Here is a 9561-nt window from a genome sequence, read left to right as displayed (position 1 = left end):
AAAAAAAAAAAAAAAAAAAAAAGAGAAAGAACATAGTAAAACATCCTTGGAAGTAATATTTAGCGTAATCTTTAAAATGAGGTGAATAATAAAGTCAGGGAGGATGGCAGAAAGTTTTTCCAGATCCCATCCATTATTAGAGAAGAAATAATTAACCTTCACATTATCAATGGAAAAAGAATTCAATAAAGAATCAATCGACTGGCCATTCAACCAACGATCTTGCCAAAAGAAAATATTGCCATTACCAAGGCCCCACACAAGAGTCTGGTCAACCTTCCATTTAATAGAACAGAGCCTTTGCCAAACTTTAAAGTGGCCAATACTAGAACTACACAAGGTAGGGTGTTTACCACCACAATACTTAGCCATCATAAAATTAGCCCAAAGACTCACATTGGCCCTAAAGTTGTACCAAAGCTTGAAAGAAAAAGCGAAAGTCAAATCAAACATAGTTTTGCACCCTAAAGCCCCTTCCTGCAAAGTTCGACAACATTTACCACAAGATGACCAATGAATTTTAGCATTGTTCCCAGAACCTTTCCACAAGAATTTATTAATAATTCTATCAATTCCATAACACATAGTCTTAGTAGGGAGGAGAGTTTGAAAACTATAAACAAGAATAGAGCAATGAACACTTTTAATAAGCGTAAGACGACCCCCATAGCTAAGGAAATTAGAATCCCAAGAAGATAATTTGTTCTGAATAACATCAATTCAGAAATCAAAGAGAAAAGACTTCTTTCTCCCCTTATAAAGAGGAATACCCAGGTAATTTAAAGGCAAAAAACTTTGATTAAAGCCAGTCCCAATCTTAATAGACATAATATATACGATCAATAGGAATATTATTAGCTGAGATAAAATTGCACTTCTACTTATTAAAATCCAAACCACTAACCGACTCAAAATGGTCAAAGAAATACTTAATCTTATTAATCCTATTTATAGAAGTATTAGAAAACACAATAAAATCATCACCAAAATATAAATGAGAGATTTTAATACCACCAAGAGTTCTGAAATAAAGACTTGGGCATTTATAAAAAAGATCCACAAGAACCCTAGAAAGGTAATCAATACCAATAATAAAAAGCGCAGGGGAGATGTGATCCCCTTGCTTAAGCCCATGAGAAGCCTTAAAAAAAACCATGGCTCTTTCCATTCACCATAATGGAATAAAATGGGCTTTCAATACAAGTCTTAATGAGGGAGATAAAATTATAATCAAACACAAATAAGCTTATGACATTGTAAATAAAATACCAATTAACATTGTCATAAGCCTTAGCAATATCCCATTTCATGATAATATTACCCCCTCTAACCTTGACGACTAAGTCCTGACAAAATTCTTGTGCCAAAAGAATAATGTAAGTATTGGCACAACCTTTGACAAAATCCATTTGAAAAGGAGAAATAAGCTTAAGTAACAACACATTTAACCATTCATCAAAATTTTATAAAGCAATTTATAAAAAATAGTACACAAACTAATTGGTCTAAAATCATTAAAGAAATTCACAATATTATTTTTGGGGATAAACATAATAGCAATAAAAGAAAAAAACTTCGGAATAGGATTACCAAATAAAAAAATAAAATCAGTAACATCAGAGAAAATATCCATATAAATAATAGGCCACGCTTTCTGAAGAAACTTAGTAGTAAATCCATCCAGGCCAGCCACAGAATCCGCATTCATACTAAAAAGAGTATCTTTAACCTCCTCAAGAGAAGGAGATTTAGATAAGCCACTATTTTCCTCAACATAAACAACATTAGGAATAATAGAAGGATTGGAGATAATAGATGGAGTAAATATTTTATTAAGATGGTTTTGAAAATGATTAACAGCCAAGTTAGCAATTTCATTAATATCCTAAAAAATAGAACTATCCTCACAAGAAATCTTATGAATAAAATTAATAGCCCATTTCTTGTTAACCAAAGCATGGAAGTATTTGGTATTATTATCACCTTCAGCCAGATGCTTGACAGGCGCTTTTTGTTTCCAAAAATTTTCTTCCTGAGCTTGAAGATTAAAAAGCTTAGCTTTATCCTCTTTCAAAAGGCAGAGGTTGTGGTCAGAGGGATCCAACTGACAAAGATCCTCAAAAGAGTGCACCCTATCCTCCGCGTTTAAAATATTAGAAAAAAAAATTAAAAATATATGATTCCATCAATTCAAAACTTGCTTCAACCTTTTAAGTTTAAGCCAAAGTCTATTCATCCCTGCAATAGAATCAATTGGTAAAAGAGGGGCAAGCCAATTATTCTGAACCACATCAAGAAAAGAATCATGAAGCAACCACATATTTTGAAATCTAAATTGAGACAGAAAGCCTCTAGCTCTATCTTTAATATGAATCAAAAGAGGAGAGTGATCACAGAGGGTATGACTAAGATGATCAACCTTAGTAAACTCGAAAGAATTAAGCCAAGCATTATTGAATAAAACTCTATAAAGCCTTTGCCACAAATGAACACGATGCCAAGTAAAATTATTGCCAGAAAATCCAATATCGATAGGGTTACAATCCATAATCATATCATTGAAATCCTCCATCGACTGATATATGGGGAGGGAACCCCCAATACGCTCAGTTAGGTTAGAAATAGTGTTAAAATCACCACCAACAAGCCAAGGAAGATTGCAAATGCTATGAAATTGCAAAATTTGATCCCATAAAATCCTTCTAGTATAACGAGAAGGAGTAGCATAAACTAAAGAAGCACAACATTGTAAATTAGCACTCCCAATATTATATTGCAAAACTTGAGTAAAATCCCCAATAATATCAATTCTAACATAATCCTTTCAAAAAAGCCAAATTTTATTAGCAATATTCTATTTAGCATTTTTAAAACCTAGAAATTTAGCAGTACCAGGTAATTTATCCACAGAAATAAGAGGCTCAAGTAAGATAAGATAGACACATTATGAATACATCATAAATTTTAATTCTAACCCTAAAAGAAGGGCAACCAATGCCCTTGACATTCCAAATAATGGCATTAAACATAAAAAGAAAATTAATGAGAAGTATGTGAACGAGTGGTTCTAGGAGACTGTAAGACAACATTTTCTAGTTTTCTACCTCTTTTGCCACGCCCCTTGGAGAAGCTCAAGTCATGATCTTCTCTAGCATAGCATTTTGCCAAAATATCCACCTCCGTGTCAGTAAAAGCTTATCAATGGAAATGATCAGGTAAAGGAAGCATATTATTAATATTACCCGATGGCTCACCTTCCATATAGAACACACCATCCTCCAAGGTAGAAACATTCCTCACAACGCCTCCACAAAATTCCTTCATACTCACGATTTGGATAATTGGTTGAATCTCTTGATGAGGAAAATCATCCTCTGGCAAAACAGAAATAGCTCTTTCAGGGATTAGATCAATAACCTACTCATTCATGATCATAGATTTAATGGGATTAGAGTAGTTAGTATTTATATCAGAAACAATTAATTGAGACAGAGCATGTTGAGAGTCAGAAGGAATAGAAAGATCAGGTAAGCTATTAGGATTGGTAGGTAAAATGTGTTTCTCCCCAATTGTCGAATCAAATATGGTATCCATAATAGGTTCCATGGTTTGAACATTAAGTAAATCACCATCAAGAGAAGAGGAAGGATCAGCCTGAGAGGAACCAGGCAAAGGAAGAACCACTTCAATTCCCTGAGACATTTCGCCTTTACTATCCAACATAGTCTGATTCAAAACAGCATTAGCCTGATCATAGAAAGTACCCTCTTGCACTTTAGAAAGTCTATCATTCTCTTTATCCTTCTTAAGGTGTGGATGTAATTTAAAACAATCCTTAAAAACATGACGGTGCATCCTATAATGAGAACAAAAGATGGGGTAGTTTTCAAATTTGACCTTTTGAAAATAGTTGTTTAATTTAGAACCTATCCAAATCTTGGTAGGATGTTTTTTTAGAAATATCAAGTTCAACCAAAATATGAGCCATAGATGGCCAAGAGATAGAGGCCGTAGCCTGGTCAGTTTGCAGAGGCCGACCTAAAATGGAGGTAAGCCCAAATAGGACTTGAGAATTAAAGAAATGAAGTCTAAGATTAGGAGACCTGAATAGGAGCAATAGGAGATTCCTCATGGACATCAAAGTTAGGAGTCGCATTTGACAAGCCTGAATGTAATAAGATATCCTCAAGAAAATCCAGTTGTAATCCAAGTCATTAGTTAGTTGGATCTCCACATGATGTGGGTCAAGCAAATCAATATGAAAAGATCCAAAAAGCTTCAAGTTCACAAAAAAATTGTGAATAACATTGAGATTAGGACGCCTTAGATCAAATTTACCAATAATAGTAAGCACAAAGGGGGCAGCTAATTATGACACCACAGCATCGACAAATAATAGGCCGGGAAACCCTTAAATGATGTCTGGATGAAATGAAAGGGAGGGGAAGAAGAAGAGGAACCAGTAAGCACATCCTTGAAAGAGTGAGATTTGCCATTCAGAACAGCCGGTAATGCAAGGTTAGATAACGACAGGGTCGTCTTCCCCCAGAATCATGAAGAACGAAAGGAAAATCAACATGGAAGATCAAAATCAACAAAGGAAACACAAAAAACATAAGAAAGGAGCTAAAGCAAATGAAAAATTCAAAAAGAAACCATAGAAAACTGAGAGCTCATAGAGAGTCCCACGACGTTTAACAAGCGCCCAAAACACCAGACCGAAACAGCAGAAGAAATGAGAGAAAAAATCCATAGAAAGCCAATCAGGAAGCCACCTACTAAACGCATGAAGAAGAACCCTAGATTTGCCAAAAAATCACCTCGAATGCCAGAGCCAAACAGACATTGCTATGTGTGTCCATTCCTTAGAGTATTGTTAATCTTTCTTTCTTAAAATTTCTCTTCAGTTGGATAAAGAGGATTGTATAATGTTCATATAGGCTAATGATGGTAAGTTTGCTATTAAAAAAGTTTGGAATTCTATAAGGAAATCTTATACTAAGTCCATGCTTAACTCGGTCGGGTGCCATCATGCTATTACATCTTCTTACTCAATTCTAATGCAAAGGATTTTACATAACTATTTAATTATTGATTATATCTTAATGGAAAGAGGTTTTTATATGGTTTCGAAATGTCAAAGTTGCTTTCTTATTGAAAATCTAAAGCATTTTTTGCTCATGGTCCGATATCTCTTTAGGCTTGATTATACTTTGATAATTTATTTAATGGTCACTTTTGTACTAACTATAATTCCATCGCTAATATTCTTCATAGTTGGTTTACTAATACCAAAGGTCATATTTGTAATGTCTTGCCTGTCATTATTTGTTGGTTTCTTTGGAGGAGTAGAAATGAAGCAAAGCATAAGAATACTTGTATGAATGCTAGGAGTATTATTGTCAAAATTAAAGATAAAGTTTCTTACTTTTTTTCACTAACTTGCTTAATTTATATTCTTTCAAAGGTCAGTTTAATTGTGTTGCCTATTTTGGTATTTCTCCTCAATTTACTTCTCATGATTTTAAGGAGAGAATTGTGAGATGGCTCAAATAAAACCTTGGTTGGTTTAAACTGAACACTAAGGGATATTTCAATAACTTCAATACTGGTTTTGAAGGTTTGATCTGAGACTTTAATGGCCATGTTATTGTTGCTTTTGAAGGGCCTAGTACATGCACTAATGATTTTATGGCTCATATTCAAGAACTTCAATATGGTTTACATTTGTGCATTTCTTTTGGAATCACTAAGCTATGGATTGAAGTTGATTTTATCCTTCTCATTCATTATATTAAGGGTAAAATGATTTCCAACCCTTCTTATTTCTATATGATTAGGGATATCAAGCATTAACTTTCTTTCATTACTTATTCCATTTATCATATTTTACGCAAAGGAAATGTGGTGATAGATTTTTCAGCTAAAATGGATTGTACATTATTTAACTTTAATGAATTTTTTGGGATTTCATTGCCCGATAATTTGAATGGCTTGATCATGTTGGAAAGTATTGGGCTACCTTTAGTTTTTCTAACCTAATGAATTCTTTATTTGTTATGCTTTTCTTTGATGGTTTTGATTACTTCTAGTTGCATGTTTTGGTGTTAGTTGATCTTGGCCTTTTTGTTGGCTTATTTTGGCAATTGTTTGCTATATTTGATTAGATTAATGATATATTTTTTCTTTGGAAAATTTAGAATATGGTTGATTTATCTAATCAATTAGCCATTCTTTCTGGGGTTGTCATGATGGAGGGGAGACCTATTCTTCTTGGCATTTCAATTTGTTGTAACTTCTCTATTAGAGTCTAATTTTTTAGTTGGTTTGGTTGTTGCTTTCTAATGTTGAATACTACCAATACTATTGATGTGATGAACCATTTAAAGAGGTTTTTGGTTACTAGGTATTTCTTGAGCTTTTGCTTATTTGGTTTAGTTGGGTTTTCTACATGTTATAATGGTCATTATTCTGTGGTAGATCCTGTTGGGCTTAATTTCAAGATTGTTATGCCAAATCAATTGGAGTATAATCTTAATAGCTTTTATGACATGTTTGTCATCTTGATTTCTTTTGGAGTTGTTATCTTGTTGGTGTTGTTAGTGACATCTGGACGGTTTGCTGTAGCATACTTTGTTTCTTCTCTTCCAATTATTATAGATGTTTTATGCTATTTATCAAAACTAATTAATAGACATGCTGAACTCCTTTCAATATCATTTTGTCCTCTCATAATGTTTAATTTCATTACTATTCCTTATTCACTATCTTATTGATTTTACTATTAAAGTTACTTCTATTATGCTACTATTATTGTTATTTTTAGTGTCCTTGCAGGCCTAATTTGCTGATTTTTAAAGACTTGTTCTCATTTTTTGCATGGTCCCTTTTTTATTAGGAAGACTGAGCTGAATGGCTATATTATTTTCTTTTCCTTTTGGGTTTTTGCTTCTGGGCTTTCTAGATTTTTATTAAATTTTCTTTTAATTGTGTTTAGTAGGGACATCTAGCTCATAGGTTTAACCTTTTTATAGCTCTTTAGAGCAGTAGGGAGCTGGAGGCCCCTTACAAAACTAGTTCTTTTTTTTATTTTAACATGTAGGCCTGGTAGTGGGTTTTAAAGAAACTTTGTTAAATCAATGCATAGTCTCCTCTATGTGTTTCCAAAAAAAAAAAATTCATTAAATCATGAGAAATTCAAATAAAATAAAAATATATAAAAAAATAAATTGCATTCAATTATAAAATAAAACCTTTCAACAAAAAATAAAAACATATAAAAATTAAAATTAATAAAAAATAGAGAAAAATAAATAAATTAATTAAAAATAATAAATCTCAAATGACATGGAACAATTTCAATCATCATTTGAATTATCATTAATTTTATCACCATCCCTTAATAATTACGATGGGGGCATGAGTTTTGCTATAAGTTATAAAAAATAAATTTTAATTTTAAATATTAATATTTAGAAAGATATTGTACATTAGAGTTTTGGTCAAATTTGAAAATTAACCACTCTGATTTTGATTTACATTTAATTTGGCCATCATCATGGTGATGTTAAAGTCACTTTCAAAATATTTGTATTACATATGAATTTGGAGGAATTTAAAAGGTAGGATATTCTCAAGTAAAAATCAAATTTCAACATGGCCATCATCAAGAATAAGAGTACTTAGTATCTTTATTTCCTTTATTTGTTATTTTTTGTGAGGAATTGTGGTGAGCATTTGGATGAGGGACTATGGTGAGCATTTGGATTGCGAGTATAGGAAATTTAGTCACCTTCATTTCTATTAAATGGGGGTGCTACGGTGGAAAACTATTGGACTGACTCTGATGAGGTAAGTATTATGAAACATAGAATCCCTTGGTCTCGAAGGCCCCTTTTTGTACATTAATACTCTCCAAAATCTTAGGATCTTATTGAAACTCTGCTCTTTCATTTTATGACTAGAATTCATCGATGCATATTGTTGTTTGCATTTGTTTTATGAGTGCTAGAAATGATTACTTTTACCTAGTTTGTCTTCCTATGAAGATTATTAGATTACAAATCATTTAGGGTCATCTAATTTGATAATTCAAATTATAATTCTAAGGAATTACAAAATATAGCCAAACTAAAGAATAATGAATAAAACTCATTTAGTCAAATTAATAAAAAATCAACATATATATCAATTAAATCTAACATGACCAAAAAAATAAAAAAAATGCATAAATTAAATATTAAATTCAAATCAAGTAATAAAAATTTTGAAATATAAGATTTAAATAAATTCAAAGTAAAATATACACTTAAGTTAAATAAATATAGTTACAATTAAATAAAAAAGTTAAAAAACAAATCAAAATTTAAATCAAATATGAAACAAATTCAAAATAAAAAAAGCTAAGTAAAAATAATTTAATTAAATTTTAGTTATTAAACTCCAAACCTAAATTATTAAAAAAAACAAATATATTGAAATTATAAATTCAAAATAAGATCAAATAATAAATGAGAGAAAAATAAAAAAGGAGAAAAAGAAAATTTTAATAATGTACTACTTAATCATTCAAAAACCCATTAAAAATCCAATAAAAAAAAGAAATTTATGAATTAAACTTTTATGAACTTATAAAATTCAAATGAATTATAGTCTACATATAATAAAATAAGTTCAAAACAATAATAAAAATTCTCTTTCATAAACTTGTTAAAAACTTAAATAAAGGATACAAAACTCTACAACATTAATTGTAATCACCTTTGGATATTAAATAAAATTAAAATTAGAATTTTTAAGTTAAGCATACGTTGACATCCACAAAGTCTAAATACACTTTAGATGGTTTGTTAGGATATAAACTCTAGCCTTAGGTTATGTCATTTCTCTTTATGTACCTTTCTAAAAGGTGAAAATTATTTTTGTCTTAGTATGTGTGTGATGCTTATTGTAGTTGGATGTGATGTATTATGTGATGATATTTTCTCTGAGACCTGTGATGGGCATTTAGATTTCTCTAGGAAATGAGCGATCTAAATATTTACTATAAATCAAATTTTTATAGGTGATCATATTTATGCAGTAATATTATTAAGGAGGCTAAAATTAATTGAAGTTTAAACTAAACAAATTTTATCCTTGTACTTCTGTCTCTTTGCCCCCTTAATTAATAAAAGTCTAGATAAGGTTACAGGTTTATAAAAAATAAGCAAATGTTTATGTGATGTTACGTGATGTGATTTGAGATGCTTAATTATATATAAACTGCCTTGGAGGTAGTATAGAGTTTTTTTTATTTTTTAAAAACTAAAATTTATTATAAGAGTTCTGAAAATGAGGCATTTTCTACAAGAAATGGATTAGGGAACCAAAGGAGATAGATTTCTTTCAAGGGAAAGTTCTTTTGATTTTAAAGCCCTACTGGACTAAAAAATATGAAGCTTGAATAAAAGAACATAAACAATTATGAAGCCTAAAGAGAAGAACTGAATATTAAAAAATGTTTTATTTTAATAACGGCTTTCATCATTTCACAAGAGTAAAATTCAGGCTGTTGTTGGT

This window comes from Dendrobium catenatum, unplaced genomic scaffold, assembly GCF_001605985.2.
Source record: "Dendrobium catenatum unplaced genomic scaffold, ASM160598v2 fragScaff_scaffold_703, whole genome shotgun sequence".
Taxonomy (NCBI): Eukaryota; Viridiplantae; Streptophyta; class Magnoliopsida; order Asparagales; family Orchidaceae; genus Dendrobium; species Dendrobium catenatum.
Note: the sequence above shows the minus strand (reverse complement) of the source record.